This window comes from Miscanthus floridulus, chromosome 11, assembly GCF_019320115.1.
Source record: "Miscanthus floridulus cultivar M001 chromosome 11, ASM1932011v1, whole genome shotgun sequence".
Lineage (NCBI taxonomy): Eukaryota > Viridiplantae > Streptophyta > Magnoliopsida > Poales > Poaceae > Miscanthus > Miscanthus floridulus.
Genome location: NC_089590.1, coordinates 57,373,309 through 57,393,596, shown reverse-complemented (window position 1 = coordinate 57,393,596; position 20,288 = coordinate 57,373,309). Strand labels below are relative to the sequence as shown.

At 53.1% G+C, this 20,288-nt stretch overlaps 1 pseudogene; it reads right to left on the bottom strand.

The window, feature by feature from the left end:
* Positions 1 to 555: 555 nt before the first annotated feature.
* On the bottom strand, positions 556 to 19,097 carry LOC136493165 (ATP-dependent DNA helicase Q-like 5; annotated as a pseudogene).
* Between the last annotated feature and the right edge of the window lie 1,191 nt (positions 19,098 to 20,288).

The following is a 20,288-nucleotide window of genomic DNA, read 5'->3' as shown; positions in this document are numbered from 1 at the left end:
ATTCCTTCGAGTTGGGTAGGAGTACACGTACACAAGTGTAAGCTTCACCGTAATAACTCCGTAAGCCTGGTCCGTGCCCGGTGCCTCCGTGGTCCTGGATATGCTCCAGTCGCTAGATTTGGCTTGAAGAATATGCTGTGTCCACTGAACTCCACAGGTATGATCAGTCAGGATTATTTTCTTAACCTGCTGTTCCTACTCACTACAACCAAGAACGCTGCGCTGATGTGTTCAGGCAGCATAAACAACAAAACGATTTGGATGTGCATCTGATCGTTCCACCAGCTCACAAATGATTTCATCCCACCGCCGAACAACTTATGGGCAGGCACATGGTTAGCGGCCGCCAGCTGCGTCTCGTCTCATCTAGACAAACGCAGGTCCACAGCCGTGCAAAGAGACCGATCGAAAGACGCAGAGTTTTCGCCGCCTCGGCATGCAATCAATGCCGGACCAGATCTAGCGAACAGGAACTGCAAGACCCGCCAGCCGCTTTGGAACGGGTGTCTTGTCTACAATGATGGCAACGAAACGAAGCATTGCGATGCGCTTGGCTTATATTCTGTACTTTTTCGATGAACGAATAGTATTTTTCTCTTACAATAAATCAGTCAATAGTACTTTTATCGGACAAACGAACAGGGCGCATGACATGTGGCACGAAACCTGCACTGGCCCCTGAAATGGCATCGATCGTGGCCGCGTAAAGCAACCCAAGTACCGAGAGCAGTGATGGATGAACGACGGATCTGGAACTCTTGATCGCACACAGCTTCTAATCTCCAGCCGTGGTGAACAACATTTTCACAATCAAGCAGATACCACCTCATCATTTACAGTGATGGGTGATGGCTCTGCATCATTGCTTCCTGGACACCCCTACCATCGTTTTCCCCCCTTTTCTTCGCGCGGCTCCCTACTAAACCTTACCACACACGGCAGAAGTCTAGCCAGCAGCCAGCTTGGTTGACACTTGGCAGCATCAGCATTGCTTGAATAAATATCGCTGCCCAGCACGCATTCAGACAATCAGACCAGACCTGGCTGATGCTTCATTTCTGGAGGTCCAAGCCTGATGGCAAACAACGATAGCAGTTCATGGCATGATGCATAAGCATGTGTACCAACTGCGGACTAGCTGGGAAGAAGGCACGAACTTGTGGTAGCTTTCTATCATTGGTTGCAGCCTGCAAGCGTTCTACTCGGTACAGCACACGCACCCAGTGAACTAGTGAAGGCAACTGTTCCTATTGCCGTGCCGATGAGTACTACGATTCTACTCTCCTTTTCCCACGAATTTGACTAGTTCGGCTTTGGCAGCTTCCATGACCACTGGGAAATCAACCTCCACATAGCGCCCCCTGCCAACCAAAATTTCAGCCATGAGATACATAAATTGGTGGGAAGGAAAAGATAGACATGAGAGGGAGAGAAGAGAGAGACCAGAAGTGGTTCTTGGACCAGGTGGCAGATGGAAAAGCCGGGCTTGATATGCCATGCATAATCCTAGCAACGGCCCTTGGCGTGAATTTCGCAAACGAATTGCTTTGAAGGAACACCTGTGGGGCAGTGAAGGTGTTGTCATGGCGAATTGCGACAAAGACAAAAATCACGGTGGAAGCGATTGCCCATACCTTTATATCAGCTTGCAAGAATGGGCTGCAGGAAGCAAAATGAAACGGCGAGTCAAATAAAGTTTTGGATTAGAGCAGTTCAAAGTACATGCGGATCATCGTTGTCTGTTTGAATTGGGAAGATGAAGAGCACAAACCTGCTCCTGTGTGGCTGAGTACAGTGGTCATTGTATGAGGTGGCGTAGTTCTTACTAAAGTACTGTATGATCTTCTTTTGAATGCACGAAGTGTGCTGGCAGCCAGAACAGCCATCAGTCCTTTGGCACCCCTTGACAGCAAAGTTTGCTAGATCAAACATAGCATCCAATTTACTGATCTGTACAACAAAGCATCAAAGATTGGCTAAGACGAACTAGGAACACAGTTATATCTGCAGAAGTATATTGGCTAACAAAATAAAAAATCTTAGATACTTGAATAACTTCATTCAAAGTTTGGATAAGAAACAAATAGAACACTATTTATGGAAAAAGGGAACATTTGGAGGAGACTTGCAGTGCACCTTTGAATTTTCTACTTCAGAAAGCCATTTTGTGATATTTGCTGAAAGTGCATTCAAGTCATCTGGCTTCTTTAAGATCACGTAAATGCAGGCTGGATCTTTTAATTCGTATGAAATTTCTCCAGAGAACTGAATGGAGGAGAAATAGAAATTAAAAAGAGTCAACATAGAAACAATTGTAGAAATCTGAGGCAAAATAGAGTTAGACAATGGTTAAAAAAGGCACGACACTAGCAAGTCAACATTCTTAACTGCTAAACATAATACTACATAATCAATCTAGTCAACATTCTTAACTGCTAAACATAATACTACATAATCAATCTTTATGCTCTCAATAAAAAGGGCAACAGCCACAACTCATTGAAGTGCAACCGTGCGATCGATATGGATAAAAATTAATACAAGAACACAAAGGTGCAACTAGACAACACAGAATATATACGACCACCAGGTTATATCACAGATCGGCAGGTACGGAGTCATGTATATATGTATTTTCTTCAAAACAAGATGCATTATCTACATCAATTCTAATGGTAAATAAAGTCATGTAAAATTTAATGGGCTAATCAGTGTTCAATATTTTATTGGTATAACTGTAGTCTAATAGCCATTCTTTCCCACAGAATCCTATTTTTGGTACAGATGAAAAGAACATTCAGACTCAATTGCTGAAAAAAAGGCAAGAAATTTTAAACATGAAACGCTGTTCACTGAGTTAATTAAGATTCCATCCTCATGCGGGCAGTGCACCAAACATAACTCCAGCAATTCAATTCTGAAGATATAAATATTCATTTAACTAAAGGTTAGCCTATCCTGCATTATCAATTGTGTATTGAATAATGGTAGGCAGCCAGCCATGAAAAGAATTGATGAACACCTTGACAACATTGGTATTAATAAGAAAAAAGAAGTATTAGGTTCAGGCAAACCTTTAGCTGTTGCAAATGGTCAAATACTTCATTCACTGTGATGTTCAGATCATTAGCTACCTTTGTCATGTCGAAGACAAAATTTCCACCCTTAGTCTCTGACCTGTAATTAAAAAAATGGAGAATCAGAATCTCAGTAGTGCAACAGGAAAAAGAAGGATGCAAAAGCAGATAATGCTTACTTATTCAGAATTGATCTAACTAGTACATCCTTGTCTTCAAGCAAGTGTGGTGACGTCTGCATCGATGTAACTGAATGAATCAGGAAAAGTGAAATAAAAGGAGGCAAGTATGATAGCTTAACAAAATAACGAAGCACACGGTATACTTCTGGTGATTGAATGCCTGGGTGAAGGTGTCCCTTTAATAGTAAAGAGTCATTCTTTAATTACTACCATGGTGATCAGCTGAGCAAACTAAGCAAGATTTTGGTTTGTAGTGTACCAGTTATAACAAACCAACTGCATCCAGAATTCCAGACAATGGGATCGCTCTACAAGCATTAGATGTACCTTGTGAAAATACAGTGTGCAGGTAACACTGAACTGAGGAAGTAAACGGAGATATTGCTGACCACCGATTTCTAGCTGTGTTAGGACAGTCAAGAGCACCTGAAGGATGAAATGATCAAGTTTGATATTGACATCTGAAAGTTAGATGGGCAATTCAGAATTTCATATTGGATATCAAATGCATTGGGAATGAAAAGCACTTTTAGGGGATCAGAATTCCAAGTGCCTAAAAGATCAGAGGTACAGAGTGCCTAGATGTGTGAATAATAGCCTTTGGTAGCACAGGAAACAGCTGTCATGGTGATCATGATTGCTCTATAAGTTGACACCTTATCAACATGCAAAAGTGATTTACAACCAAAATAGTTATGAGCCTATGACTACAACAAATTTGTAGAATGAAAATTTAAAGCTTATGGCAGAATATAGCAACACAACTGCCTGAAATGCAGCATGAACACGTGCAAAAAGAAACTAGGTGCATTCAGCTGATAACAGATAAGGGCATAAGGCAGATGCAAACCTCCTCTTTTATATCAAACTTGCGTGAAGTCGACTCTTTAACCAAGGAGCAAATGCGCCCCACTGAATTGTCACATGAAAATACCTGGCAAAGAAATTTGCTCATAGCATATTCATCAACACCGTCACTGTAAAAAAGACGGGTTGATTGAAGTCATTCCGTTGGAAACTTAGAGCAGATTGATCAAGTAAATTATAAGAAGTTCTTTTAAACGAACAAGAAGATAAGATTCACCTGTGCGAAAGACTACGGCTCTTATAGAATGTTGTTGAATCAAGAAGTAGATGACAATATGACAATCGCCCATCCCTCCCAGCACGCCCAGTTTCCTGGAAAGAGCACAGTAAGATGTCTAGAGCAGAGAAAAGAGAATGGAGAAAAAAGCATTCCGCATGAAGTATACCTGTATGTATTCTTCTAAGCTTTCTGGCAAGCTATAGTGAATCACCTTTAAAAGGGGAAATGCTTGAATCAGTCCAAGTGATAAGGAGTGTAACTTTGCTTAAAGCTATAGGCTGTCACATTTGAATTTTCTATGCTAATCATACCCCTTCAACGTCACTCTTATCAAGACCCATTCCAAATGCCACTGTTGCAACAACCTTCGGTCACAGGGAGGAAGACAACAAGGTTAGACATCAACAACTGCGTAATGCATTTGATAAAATAGGTGCTGACAAAGAACTGCCATTACCACTCTTATTTTGTTAGAGCAGAAAAGCTCTTGTACACGGCTCCTGTTCTTCATAGGAAGTCCACTATGGTAGCTCTACAGAACAGAATCAGATGTAAAGAAACAATAAATGCAATAAATTTCAATCAAGGTGAATACCAACCTTAGCAGTAATGTTGTTGTCACATAAGTACTTTGAAACATAGTCAGTTTCTCCCTGTCAAGAAAAAAAAACTTTTATATCTTTGCAGCTGTATCAGAAAGATTTAGGTACTGGACAAATGTATGAACATCTTGAGGAAACAGAAAGGAGATCACCTGAAACTTGCAATAGACAATTATACTCTTCATGTCAACAAAAGGTGAAGACTTCAACAACAGCAATAGATCCTTCAGTCTCTGTTTTTTTAAAAGGACTGGATCAACATGTGCTCACGGAAAACAGGTGGCATGGCTTCTTACATAGTTAAACCATATTAAACAATCCAGTGCTGCCATCAAAATGGCCCACGGAAACTTAGAAGGATATAAACTGACCTACCTGTTATTGCTTGTGCTGATAGACAGCTGCAGATTGTCCCTTATTTGAGATGTTTTAATGAGGTTATCAGATGGTATTTCTAAGGCAGTCACTATCTCCTCCAAGGTTTGAGTTGTCGCAGTTGCAGTCATTGCAAGAATACATTGAACATTAAGTTTTCTTCGAAGTAGTGATGCACGGAGCCTTAGATACGAAGGTCTAAAATTATGAGACCTGCCCATTGTTCAATATCAAGACATAAACATTGTTGAACTAACAATAAGTGATGAGCAGAGCAGAGCAAGCACATAATAAGCAAGAGAGAAGAACAACAACGATCATAGGATGTGTCAAAGAAAACAAGCAGATAGAAAGCGGAAAAGAGAAAAGCTTTGGTACTAACTGCAAAGAACAGCATGCAGTATATCAATTGAACTACAAGGACATATTGTTGTGGCTTAGGGACCTGAGAGCGTAGGGGTGAGAGACGGAGGGCCTGGGCTTGGAACCCCGGCGATGAACGGGAGACGCCGTGCTCGGCGGCTGGCTGGAGACGCCTGGAGGGCAGCGACAATAGAGAGATCATGAACAGTAACACCCGAGGGCCCAAGGTGAGTTAAACTCAATCCCAGGCTAAATCTATTTCATCATAAGAGTCCCATACTTATACAAGTAAATCTTTAACTAACTTAACTCTAACTCAATCTAAATAACAAACTCAAGAGATAAGTATCCTAGATTTTAGGGCTTGCTAACCAACTGGTCCACCGACCCAACCGGGCTGCTAGCCCTGGTGGTGTCTACGTCCATAGCAACTGGTCCACCGACCCAACCGGGCTGCTAGCCCTGGTGGTGTCTACGCCCATAGACCTTACCGGTCATAACATCTCTCCCCTCCTTTGGAAACAGCTCGTCCTCGAGCTAAAACGAAGGAAAGGTAGCACGGAACTCCTCCACGGGCTCCCACGTAGCGTCATCTTCCGGCATGTTCTCCCACTGCACCAGCACATGCCACACACCGCGACGCAGCTGAGAACGAAGCACTCGTGTAGGATGATGAAGCAGTCGGCCCTGATGGAGAGGAGGAAGCGCTGGTGTAGTTGATGGCGGGGTTCCCCGAAACGGCTTGAGCACCCCAACATGGAACACATCATGAATCCGAGCTCCCTCCGGAAGACGTAGGCGATATGCCACTTCGCCAATGCGTTCAATAACCTGAAACGGACCAACAAACCGTGGACTAAGCTTGCCACGAAAACCCGGTACCAGGGATTGCGCCGGCCGATGCAGAAGGGCAAGAAAACCCAATCGTCAATGTTGAACTGAAGAGGGCGGTGGTGAGCATCATAGTGCCGTTTGGCATACTCCTGAGCTTGCAGCAACCGATCCCGAACATCAGCGAGAAAGGCGTCACGGTCGCAGAGAAGCTGTTAGTCGCTGAATTCTCACTCTTGGTAGTAGGAGAATTCTTACTCTCATCGAGAGAGGATGACACTAGGAGTTGGGGCAATTTTCTTGTCTATTTCTCACACAAGCTCACACAAATGCCATACCAACCTGAGGGGTTGGGGTTACATATTTATAGGCTGCTAGTCAGCCAAGCATATGCCAAGATGCTAGTCTAAGATGCTAATATGTTGTCCTAGCTAAGATGCTGTCCTCTAGTCTAAGATGCTGTCCTAAAAACAGAAAAACAGCCACAAGGACCATGACCATGTGAGCATCATAGCCCCACAAAGACCAGCCACACATGAGACTTATCCATCATTCTCCCCCTAAGTCTTGTGCGTCATCTTGTGGGAGAGTTGAACCATCCCGGTCCTAGAGCAGAGCTCAAGGAACTTGATCCTCCCAAGGGGCTTGGTGAGCAGATCCGCAAGCTGGTCCTTGGTGTTGATGTAGCTCGCCTTGATGCTTCCTTCCTCCAAACAGCCTCGGATGAAGTGGTACCTCACCCGGATGTGCTTGCTGCGTTCGTGGAACACGGGGTTCTTTGCCAGGGCCAGAGCGGACTTGCTGTCCACCCTGAGCTCCACCGCTCTAGTGTCTCTGCCGAGGAGATCACCAAGCAGTCGAGCGAGCCAGAGCGCCTGAGTCGAAGCGGTGGAGGCCGCTATGTACTCGGCCTCGCAGCTGGACAGGGCCACCACCTGCTGCTTGACCGACTGCCAGCTAACGAGGCACTTGCCGAGGAAGAAGAGGATCCCGCTCGTGCTCTTGCTGGTGTCGATGTCGCCGGCGTGGTCGCTGTCGCTGTACCCGACGAAGTGTGCCGCCCCAGGGCACATCGGGTAGTAGAGGCCGTGGTCGAGAGTCCCCGCAACGTAGCGGATGATCCTCTTCACAGCCTGCTGGTGCTCCGTCGTCGGTCGCTGCATGAACCGACTAACGTAGCCGACGGAGAATGCCAAGTCCGGCCGTGTGTGGGCGAGGTAGCGAAGGCTCCCCACAAGACGCCGGTACTGCGTAGCGTCCACCTCCTCCGTCGTGCTGTCGCGGCTCAGCTTCAGCCTCTCCTCCATCGGAGTGAGAGCTGGGTTGCAGTCGGTGAGCCCAGCTAGCTCAACGACGCGCTTGGCGTAGGCGGTCTGTCGAAGCGTGATCCCAGAGTCATCCTGGTGTACCTCGATTCCCAGGTAGAAGGAGAGAGGCCCCAGGTCACTCATCTGGAAGGTGGCCTTCATCTCTTCCTTGAATGCCGCCACCTCCACATCCTTGGTGCCGGTGATCACCAAGTCGTCGACGTAGACACCCACCAGCAGGGCATTACCTCCATTGCCCCGTCGGTAGATGGCCGCCTCGTGCGGGCTTTGCTCGAAGCCCATCCCCTTTAGCGTGGAATCCAGCTTGGCATTCCACGCCCTCGGTGCCTGCCGCAAGCCATAGAGGGCCTTGCGCAGGCGGAGCACCTTGCCCTCCTTGCCGGGGATCACAAATCCCGGCGGCTGGTGCACGTAGACCTCCTCCTTCAAGTCGCCGTTAAGGAACGCCGACTTGACGTCCATGTGATGAACACGCCAGCCCTCCTGGGCAGCTAGCGCAAGGAGGAGTCGCACGGACTCCATCCGTGCCACGGGAGCAAAGGCGTCGTCGAAGTCGACCCCCTCCTGCTGCACGAAACCTCGTGCCACCAAGCGAGCCTTGTGCTTGACGATGGCGCCGGCTTCATCCCTCTTCAACTTGTACACCCACTTAAGGGTGATCGCGCGGTGACCACGAGGAAGGTCAGCAAGCTCCCAGGTGCGGTTCTTCTCAACCGCATCCATCTCCAACTGCATCGCGGCGCGCCATGCCGCGTGTCTCTCGGCCTCTGCAAACGACCGAGGCTCGCCGTCGTCACACGCAAGGTGCAACTGCGCCTCCAGGTCGTGAGGCACCGGTCCCGGCACCGGCTGGTCGCCGAGAAGGTTCTCCACCGTACGGTACCGCAACGGCTCGCCGTCGTGGTACGCGTCGACGCGCTCCTCGTCGTGAGAGAGCGGAGTAGCGAGCTCAACCGGGCCGTGCTCGACACGAGCTGGTGGTGGAGTAGACGTGCCCGGAGTGGTGCCTGTCGGTGCTGGAGTGCGTGGCGTTGCCGGCTGTGGTGGAGCCGGCGAAGAGCTCATCGCAGCCGAGGTCCTGGCTGGAGAGCGTGGTGCTGTCGGAGTAGCAGGTGCCGGGGTCGGTGGAGGCTCGGAGACTGGGGTAGACGCGCTCGCCGAAGAAGAACTGCCTACTCCCCCAGCTCCCTCGAAGTGGACGTACTCGACAGTGAAGTCGTCGTACGTCGGAGCCGAGCCGTCGTCCACTGCCTTGTCCCACGCCCATCCTCGCCCTTCGTCGAACACAACGTCGCGCGCCGTGCGCACACGCTGTGTCTTCGGGTCGAGGATGCGGTAGGCCTTCGAGCCCTCCGCGTAGCCGATGAACACTCCCGGAGTGCTCCTGTCGTCGAGCTTGCTGATGTGGCCGAGCTCCTTGGCGAACGCGAGGCAGCCGAAGACCCGCAAGTGGGAGACCGCCGGCTTGCGCCCATGCCAAGCCTCGTACGGCATCCTGCCGTCGAGCGCCTTGGTAGGCGAGCGGTTGAGGATGTAGACGGCCGTCACCACCGCCTCTCCCCAGAAGACAGCCGGCATCCCCCTCTGCTTGAGGAGGGCCCGAGCCATCCCCACAACCGTCTGGTTGCGCCGCTCGACGACGCCGTTCTGCTGCGGGCTGTACGGCGCGGAGTAGTGGCGCTGAATGCCCTCGTCAGCGCAGTACGACGCGAATTCAGCCGCCGTGAATTCGCCGCCGTTGTCGGTGCGCAGCACGCGCAGCTTGCGGCCGCACTCCGCCTCCGCAGCAACCTGCGCGCGTCTGATGGCGTCCGCAGCCTCTCCCTTGCTGCCGAGGACCATCACCCACATGTAGCGGGAGAGGTCGTCGACGAGCAGCAGGAAGTAGCATCGTCCTCCCGGTGTGGCCGGTGTCACCGGGCCACACAAGTCTCCGTGCACGAGCTCGAGCCTCTCCTTGGCTCGAAAGCTCGCCCGCTGGGGAAAAGGGAGTCGCCTCTGCTTCGTCAACACGCAGACGTCGCAGAGCTGCTCCACATGGTCGAGGCACGGCAGGCCTCGCACCATCTCCGTGGCACTGAGCCGCTTCAGGGCCTCAAAGTGAAGGTGCCCGAAACGCTCGTGCCACTGCCACGCCTCGTCGTCCCGACGAGCAGCGAGACAGAGGGGTTGTGCCACCTGCACGTTAAGGACGTAGAGTCGATTTGCGCTTCTGGATACCTTGGCAAGAAGGCGACCACGACGATCCCAAATCCTCATGACTCCGTCCTCAACCACCACGCGCGAACCGTTCTCATCCAGCTGTCCCAAGCTGATGATGGAGTTCCTCAACGCGGGGATGTAGTAGACTCCGGTGAGCAGCCTGTGCTCACCAGACACGGCGGTGAAGATGATGGAGCCGACGCCCTTGATCTCCACGCCGGAGGCATCCCCAAACTTGACGAAGCCTCGGACGCTAGAGTCAAGCTCGGTGAAGAACTCCCGTCGACCGGTCATGTGATGGGTGGCGCCGGTGTCGAGGCACCACCCGTCAGTCTTGTCGTTGCCGGAGCTGTCGCCGAGGAGGGCGTGTGCTTTTGGCTCGTCAAGGTGGAGGAGAGCCGCTGCGACCGGTGCCGCTGGAGGTAGCTCGATGCTGGCATGTGCCATGAACAGAGCCGGCTCCTCCTCCTCCGCCTGTGCGACGTGGGCCTGACCGCGTCGTGGCTGTCGACAGTCCTTGGCCCAATGGCCAAGCTGGCCGCAGTTGCGGCAGGCGTCGTCTCGTGCCGGCTTGTGCCTGCCGGCGGCGCCGCCCTGGGCGCCTCCGCGGGCATCACCCTTGGCACGTCCTCGCGCCCCGGCCTGGGCGTCTCTGCGCGCCTTGCGTGGCTTGCCACGCTTGCGGCCGCCTGTCGCGGAAGAAGGCTCCCCCTTCCTCCGGTCACCTTGGCTGGCAAGCCACTGCTCCCGAGTGAGGAGTAGCTTCCCGCCAGTGGTGATGGGCCCCGAGAGGGACTGTGGCTCATCGCTGTCGACGACCTTGAGGCGACCTATCGCCTCCTCGATCGACATCGTGGAGAGATCCAGCAGAGACTCGATCGAGCGAGCCATCTGCTTGTACTTCTCGGGGACGCAGCGGAAGAGCTTTTCAACAGCTCTCTCCTCGCCGTAAGTGTCGTCGCCGAACTGCACCATCTTCTGCAACAGAGTGTTGAGACGGAGAGCAAAGTCATCAACGTCCTCACCTGGCTTGAAGGCCAGGTTCTCCCACTCCTTGCGAAGTGCCTGCAGTGTGGACTTGCGGGCGCGGTCGCTGCCGATGCGTGCCGCAACGATGGCGTCCCAAGCCTCCTTGGCAGTTCGCTTGCTGGTAAGCGAGAACTGCATCTCGGGCGGGACTGCAGCGATGAGAGCATCCAGCGCCCGTCGATCTAGGTCGTAGTCGACGTCGCCATACCGGACTGCCTCCCACATGTGCCGCACCTGGAGCTTTACCCTCATCACCGCAGCCCACTCGACGTAGTTGGTCTTGGTGAGGGTAGGCCACCCACCGCCGGGACCGACGTCCCTGACAACAGCCTGGAGCCCGTGGTAACCACGGTACCGATCCGGGGAGAGAGAGCCACGCTGCCTGTGAAGGTCGCGCTCTCCATCGACCCGTCGGTACCTATCCGGGGAGAGAGAGCCACGCTGCCTGTGAAGGCCGCGCTCTCCATCGACCCGTCCGCCACCGTTGCCGTGCGCGCCTCCTCCAGGAGCGCCACCGGCGCGTCCGCGCCTGTCTGGGCTGCCGCCGCGCTCGTGGGCGTGCGCGGCTGCCCCAGGAGCGCCACCGCCGTGCGCGTCTCCTCCAGGAGCGCCGCCGGCGCGTCCACGCCTGTCTGGGCTACCGCCACGCTCGTGGACGTGCGCGGCTGCCCACTGCGCCGCCCGCGCTCGCGCTGCCTCCCTCCCTAGCAGCTCGAGGTCCGCGTCGGCGGTGTCGTCAGCGGAAATGGAGCTGCCGATGCTGCCGCGCAGAGCCTCGACCTCCGCTGCCGCCGCACGCGCTGCATTCGCCGCCGCCGCTGCCTCCGCCTCCGCTCTGGCTGCTGCCAGCTCCGCCGCTGCCAGCCTCGACGCCCTTGCTGCCGCCGCAGCGGTCTCTGCCGTCGCTCGCTCGCGTTCCTCTACCGCGGCAAGTTCGGCCTCCTGCCGACGCCGCGTGCTCGAGGCGACCGAGCGCTGAGACTGCCCTGCGAACATGACGCGCTACCGGGGGGCTGCTGCGTGGGGAGAGAGCTGCTTCAGACGAGCTAGGAGAGGAGTGAACAGGAGCGGCCGGAGGAGCTGCTGCTGCCAACAGCTGGGGCTGTTGTGGGGCTGGGAGAGAAGATGAGCAAGAGATGCTCAGGCTACAGGATAATATGGCTCTGATACCAGTTGTTAGTCGCTGAATTCTCACTCTTGGTAGTAGGAGAATTCTTACTCTCATCGAGAGAGGATGACACTAGGAGTTGGGGCAATTTTTTTGTCTATTTCTCACACAAGCTCACACAAATGCCATACCAACCTGAGGGGTTGGGGTTACATATTTATAGGCTGCTAGCCAGCCAAGCATATGCCAAGATGCTAGTTTAAGATGCTAGTCTAAGATGCTAATATGCTGTCCTAGCTAAGATGCTGTCCTCTAGTCTAAGATGCTGTCCTCTAGTCTAAGATGCTGTCCTAAAAACAGAAAAACAGCCACAAGGACCATGACCATGTGAGCATCATAGCCCCACAAAGACCAGCCACACATGAAACTTATCCATCAGAAGCTTGTCCACCGTGGCTGTCCTTGCCGAGCCGGCAGTGTAGGGCAGCAGTGGCGGTGGCGGCCGGCCATACACCACCTCAAACGGCGGCGGCCACAGGGAGGAGTGGAACGAAGTGTTGTAACAATATTCAGCCCAAGGCAGCCACTGAAGCCAAGAACGAGGACGATCGCCTGTGAGACACCTCAGATACATAGCAATGGTGCGATTGACCACCTCAGACTGTCCATCGGTTTGCGGATGAAAAGCTGTGCTCATCTTTAGTTTGACCCCAGCGAGCTTGAAGAGATCGCGCCACACATGCCCTGTAAACACTGGATCGCGATCACTCACAATGGACGCCGGAAAACCATGAAGTCTGACAATGCCGTCAAAGAACACACCGGCGACCGACGCTGCTGTGTATGGGTGACTGAGCGGAAGAAAATATGCCTGCTTGGAAAATCTGTCAACCACCGTTAAAATCACACTCTTCCCATGCACACGAGGTAGGTCCTCCACGAAATCCATGGATATGTCCGACCAAACTTGCGATGGGACTTCTAGCGGCTGAAGGAGGCCGGCCGGGTGTAGATGGTCGGTTTTATTCCGCTGACACGTGAGACACGAACTCACAAAGTCCCGGACAATGCGACGATCATGGTCAATCACGAACTCCTGCCGAAGCCTCTGCAACGTCTTCTGTGTTCCTTCATGACCAGCCCCGTGCGCCATCTGGAGAACAGCAGGGAGGACTGAAGACGTTGCTGGGACAAAAACGCGGGCGCCGCGCATGATGAGACCCTCAGCGATGCGCCAAGGCTCACCACGTTTAGCCACAATGGAGTCGCGCAGCGCTCGCAGGTCTTCGTCCAGCTGCAGTTCGCGGCGTAGGTCGTCGAATAACTGAAATGACGGAGCCGAGATGGCCTGGAGCAGCAGATCGCCCGCCTCCCGCCGAGACAATGCATCGGCAACGACATTGAGAGCTCCCGGCCTGTATTCAATCGTGAAATCATACCCAAAGAGCTTACTAACCCACTGATGTTGGGGAACCGTAGATAGCCGTTGATCCAACAAAAACTTCAATGCATAATGATCTGTGCGCACAATGAATTGTCGGCCCCACAAATAGGGGCGCCAGTGCTGCATGGCTTGGACAAGACCGATAAGCTCCCTCTCATATGCGGCTAACTTGTGGTGCCTCGCTGCGAAAGGTCTACTGAAAAATGCCAGAGCCCCGGCGCCTTGATGGAGGACTGCGCCAAATCCAGAACCCGATGCATCACAATCAACCATGAACGTTTTGTCCCAATCAGGTAGTTGTAGAACCGGTGCACTGGACAGGGCCTTCTCGAGGGCGTTGAAGGCGTCCATGGCTGCTGTAGACCACAGGAACGCCTCCTTGAGAAGTGCAATCAAGGGGGCAGCCACCGAGCCGTAATCTTTGATGAACCAACGATAGTACCCGGCGAGACCTAGGAATCCCCGGAGCGCCCGCACGTTGCCGGGTTGAGGCCATGTGTTGACTGCCACGACCTTCTCCTGATCCATTGCCACACCGGCTGCGGAGATGACATGTCCCAAGTACTGTACCGCCGACGTTGCGAAGTCGCATTTAGATCGTTTCAGCCGCAATTGATGATCACAAAGGGCAGTCAAGACTGCGTTGATGTGCTGTAGATGTGTCGACCAAGAGGGGCTATAAATCAAGATGTCGTCAAAAAACACAAGGACAAACTTACGGAGGAATGGCCAGAGCACTGTGTTCATGAGACTTTGGAATGTTGCCGGTGCATTGGACAGTCCGAAAGGCATGACTAAGAACTCGAAATGACCCTCATGAGTCCGGAAAGCAGTCTTCTCAATGTCATCGGCATGCATACGAACTTGGTGGTACCCTGAGCGCAAATCCAGCTTGGAGAAAAACCGGGCCCCATGAAGCTCATCCAGTAATTCTTCGACCACCGGGATGGGAAATTTGTCCTTAATGGTGAGTTTGTTCAAGGCACGGTAATCAACACAAAACCTCCAGGAGCGGTCATGTTTCTTGACAAGTAACACAGGAGCAGAGAATGCTGAAGTGCTCGGGCGGATCATCCCCATCTGCAACTTCGCAGCACACTATGCCTCCAGTTCATCTTTCTAGAGTTGGGGATATCTGTAGGGCCGCACGGCCACTGGCACCGCATTTGGCACGAGGTGAATGCGGTGATCACAGTGTCGAGCAGGCGGCAACCCTTCGGGTGTAGCGAACACATCCTCAAATGAGTGGAGCAGCTTGTGGAGCAAGGCTGTTCCTGTGGTGCTGCCCGCGTCCTGGAGAGCATAGAGCCGTCGAGTGGACTGCACATCATAGCGGGTTGAGCCGATACCGCGCCAGAAAACGCGCCGATCAGCCTTGTTGAAAGCCATGCACAAGTCATCAAAATCCCACAATATCGGTCCGAGAGTGCGCAAAAAGTTGACACCGAGAACCATATCCCACCGGTCCAACGGAATCGTATAGCAGTCCACTGAAAAGGCCTCTTCGGCAATGCGTATGCCGACGTCGCGCGCGAGCCCTCGGCACTCGACACGATCACCATTGGCGACAGTGACCCCGGCACCTGGGCACCGATCAAAGTGGATGCCCACGCGTCGTGCGACGTCCCCGTTGATGAATGTGTGAGTGGAACCTGAGTCGAGGAGCGCTACGCACTGTACATTGCCCACTCGCACATAAACTTGCATAGTATCCTCGGTCCTGATCCCTGCGATGGCTGATAATGATATGGTGGGTTTGTCTTGGCCGACTGCTGTCGGTTGGTCTTCGTCATCGGACTCTGGCTCCTCCACCGTATAATCGGTCACTTCAAGGTAGAACAGACGCGGACACTTGTGTCCTTGCACATATGGTTCATCACAGTTGTAACACAAGCCCCATTTGCGGCGATCTGCCATCTCCGCCGGTGTGAGGCGCTTGAATTGCCGGCTTGGGGAGGAGGCCGCGGCTGCTGCTGATGGTATAGCACCCCCTGGCTGTCCAGCCAGAACTCGCCAAGGAGGACTGGGTGGTGCTGGTAGCGCGAGGGCCGCTGATGTATGGCGGCGTTCATAAGCCCGAGCCAGGCGCATGGCGCGGTGTAAATCCTGGGGGTCATGGAGCTCCACGTCAACCCGGAGATACTCCGGAAGTCCGCCGGTAAACGACTGCGCTTGTTGTAGCGGCGACAGATGTCCTGCGTGCGCCAAGCGCGCCTGGAAAGCTTCCATGTAAGCATTGACGGAGGCACTGAACGGTAGTCGAGCGAGGTCTGCAAGATGGTTGGTGGACAGTGCCAGTGCCGGTCCAAAACGTTGGTGGCAGAGTAGGCGGAAATCAGTCCAAGATGGGCGGCCAGAGTCTCGTTCCAACACATAATACCACTGCTGTGCTGATCCCGTTATGTGGAAGGACGCGAGCCAAACCTTGTCCGCCTCACTAGTAAGCTGGCCGCGGAAGAAGGATTCGCAACGGTTTAGCCATCCGAGCGGGTCTTCTTTGCCGTCGTAAGTGGGAAAGGACAACTTGTGGAACCTGGGAACGCCCTGGCTGTCCCCCTGTCCCTCATGGTGATGTCGCGGTTCATGCACCACCGTCGCAGAAGAGTAGATCGGCCCGTTCAGGATGGAGGACAACGACGGTACCGGCGACGGTGATGACTGAAACGGAATCGACTGAATCGGAAGTCCCGTCGGAGATGGCTGCGAGGTAACGCCGGCCGCTGTGAGCACCGGAGGTGGAAGTGACTGTGAAGGCAGGATCTCAGAGACTACCGGCTCTGACGCCGGGAAAGCCCCATAGCCCGGCATGCCATATTGGAGGAGCGGCGCGGTGGAGTACGGCAGGAGCGGTGTTGTCGAAGGACCAGGGCGGCTCTCGACCGTCGCCAGGCGCAGGGACATCTCCGCCATTTGCCGCTGCATGCCGTGGAACATGTCGCCCATCTGCCGCTGCATGGTCACCAAGGCGGCCAAGGAATCCGCAAGGTTCGGTGGTGCAGGGGGTGGTGGTAGGGAACCCGACGTGACGAGGGACGCGGACAGCGGTGGCATGGTGGAAACGGTGGTGGCCGTCGCCGCGGCAGCGGCAGCAGCACCGGAGGAAACCATGGTCTCTTATACCAGATTGTTGTGGCTTAGGGACCTGAGAGCGTAGGGGTGAGAGACGGAGGGCCTGGGCTTGGAACCCCGGCGATGAACGGGAGACGCCGTGCTCGGCGGCTGGCTGGAGACGCCTGGAGGGCAGCGACGATAGAGAGATCGTGAACAGTAACGCCCGAGGGCCCAAGGTGAGTTAAACTCAATCCCAGGCTAAATCTATTCCATCATAAGAGTCCCATACTTATACAAGTAAATCTTTAACTAACTTAACTCTAACTCAATCTAAATAACAAACTCAAGAGATAAGTATCCTAGATTTTAGGACTTGCTAACCAACTGGTCCACCGACCCAACCGGGCTGCTAGCCCTGGTGGTGTCTGCGCCCATAGCAACTGGTCCACCGACCCAACCGGGCTGCTAGCCCTGGTGGTGTCTGCACCCATAGACCTTACCGGTCATAACACATATCAACTCACCATTCAGAAATGCAGTGAGCTTCATCAATAGCAACTAGAGATATTGGTAGCCCATCCCTAAATATTAGCAGAAATTCTTCATTCAAGAATCTTTCGGGGAAACAAAAAGCACCTGATCATAAATGGAAAGGAATTAAGCATAGCTAAACAGGTTAGTATAAACATCATCAACACAAAGGATATATGAAGCACAAGATCAGATTGGGCTCATTTTCAATATATTGAGAAATCTGTCTATCTTAGATTCAATTTTGACTTCCATAATATTTTCATAAAAACATGCTGTTGTGTTAAAATAGCATAGATAGCCTGGATTGCTCACTAGTTAGGGGAGCATCAGGGCTGGGTTACTGTAACTAAAATTGGCAGTGGATGCTACATTAGTAGTCATAGTCATAAAACTAGGAGTCAAACCAATGTACCTTTATTTCTCCTCCACGCAACCTTTGTAATGTCTCATGAAACTCATCGCTTGTCTGAGAGAATTTGATAGTGTAGAACAATGATCAGAATAAGGATGGCTAGGATTCCCATAAAAGAATATGTATGCATATTATTTACCTGATTGCTTGCAAGAAGGCCACCTGGCAAAAATGCAGGTAGCTTCCTCAGTTGATCCACCATTAAGGAGAGCAGGGGGCTTACCACCAGTGTTAGTCCAGGCAAAATCATAGCAGGCACCTAGAATATAGCATTACTGTCACTTCAGAACTGACCTTACAAAATCAATATCTCAAAGTTCTCACCACACGTCCACACCTGATAGCATAGTGACTTGCCCGCACCAGTAGGGAGCACAAGCATAGTTGACTCTCCTGCAACAACCTTCTGGATTGCCTCAAGCTGCCCCTCGCGGAAAGAGTTGTACCCATAGACAACTCTGAGCAAGCTCTCAAGATTATGCTCAGATGGGTCCTCTCTCGCTGCTTCGACGGCCTCGAGGACACCATCGTCACCTACTGCCCCCTTCTTCTCCCGCTCTAACAGAGCTTCAGCCACAAGATCCCCTTCCTCGTCGCCGCAGCCTTGAGGTTTCGCGCCGCCATGTCGCTGCCGCCGCCAGGAGCGGTATTTCGTCGGGCGCCTAGCCTGCGCGTTCCTGAACGTCCTCCTCCGACCGTAGCCATTGATGTTGAGCCGCACAAAGTTTCCTTCGGCACCCCCTCTCGGCCGCTTCGGTTGCTCTGCCTCCGCCGCCGCGGGGGCCACCTCCGACACCGAATTGGGATGCACCCGCTTGGGCCTGGTCTGCGGTGGCGCGTCCGGCACAGGACACTGCGCTGCCGCTGCGGTTGCTATCTCCGTGGGCGCCGGAGTGGGCGCGGGGGCCGGGGCGCTGAAGGCGGCGGCGGGATCGAAGGAGGGGTTGCGCGACTGGACGAGACGGCGGAAGGAGGAGGAAGAGACGGTGCTGGTGGCGGCGACAAGCGCGGGAGCAGCGGCGATGCGTGAGACGAGACCGTGCGGGTCGGAGAGCGCGGCGGAGGGGAGGGGAGGCGGCGAAGCGGCGGCGGTGCAGGCGGATGCTGCAGGCTTGGGCTTCGCCTTGGACTTGGGGGGGTTGGGTTTGGGCTTGGGTTTCACGGTGGCGGTGTGCTTGGGGTTGGGACGGGGGTCGGGCGGCGGAGGGGGCTGTGGCGAACGGCCGCGGGGCGGGGAGGCGGAGACATCGGAGATCAGGGACCCCTCAGAGTCGGAGTCCCCGGCGAGGAGTTGGGAGTACATCGGCGTGGGTGTGGGGCTGGGGGCGGTGCTCGTCGCCATAGTCGTGGACGGAGCCGGAGCGGGGAGTGGCGGGGAATTTGGGGGGAGAATTGCTAGGCTTCCCGCCAAGGCAGGGGAATACTGGCAGGGAATCGGATCGCGATCTGCCCGGCCTGCCCAGGGAACGAATCGAACAACTCTCCTGGCCGGCCCAGCCCATCGCCTTTCCCGCTTTTCATGCCATCGTTTCTTGCCGGCATGTATTCATTTGTTCGCCGTTGAGTTAAAAAAAACATTTTCAAGCGAACCGTTCCCTGTGAACTCCAGATGTCAACGGGGAATTCGCCGTCGGCGAGTGCCTCTCCATCCCCTTTCCCGTGGGGAAGAAAATTCTCCATCCCCATCCCCGTCAAGTGCCACAGGGAAGACTTTCTCCTCATCCCCATTCCCGCGGGGAATTAGTCCCCGTAGGAATCCCTATGGGCCGTAGGTATTTCATCGTCATCTACAAAGTTTGCACTTTAAACTTTATTTAAGTAGCACATATATGTTCTATAGCATTTTCGCTTAATAAAAATTGGTTTTAAACCCTAAGCGATATAACGGGACTATGAAATGTAACTTTCGTTTCGTGTTTCCGTTGATCGTTTCGAGTTACGGAATTTGATCTACACACTATATCACATGCATGAACATATAACCATGATGCTCATGTAGTATTTTAGTAAACGATTTACGGTGTAACACCGATGGTGTTACAGGAGCTAGAGTTGCAACATTGCTTATATATTACAGGTATTGGGCCTTTGGAATCGGGTCCCCGTGGGGAGCGGGGACGGGGGCCTGCATACCATCCCCGCCCCCGTGATCTCCAACGGGGATAACTTCAGCCCTGTGTTAATCCCCCGTGGGGGTAGAATTCATGCCATCCCCATCCCCTAATGGGTGAATTCCCCGCGGGGATTCGGGGAACGGGGTTGTCGATGCGGGAACCATGGGATATACCGCAAGGAAGAGAGGAGATCTAGTTTGATTAGGATTTCTCCATATAATCCTAGTAGTAATACTACCCTGTAATTCTACTGGGACTCTAGCCTCCTGATTATATAAAGGAGGGCGGAGTTCCTAGACATAGATAACAGAGTAGAAAACAACACAACAATTTATTAATCCAACGCAAAGGCTAACGTCGACTGGACGTAGGGCTATTACTCGATCACGGTCGAGGGCCCGAACCAGGATAAATCGACTGTCTCTTGCGTTTACCGTCGAGTTCTGCATACGTTGAAGTCCGAACAAACTGCTCTGGGTACCCCCATGGCAGGCTATCGGTGGTGAAACATCGACAGCTGCCGCGCCAGGTAGGGGCTTTCGACGAATC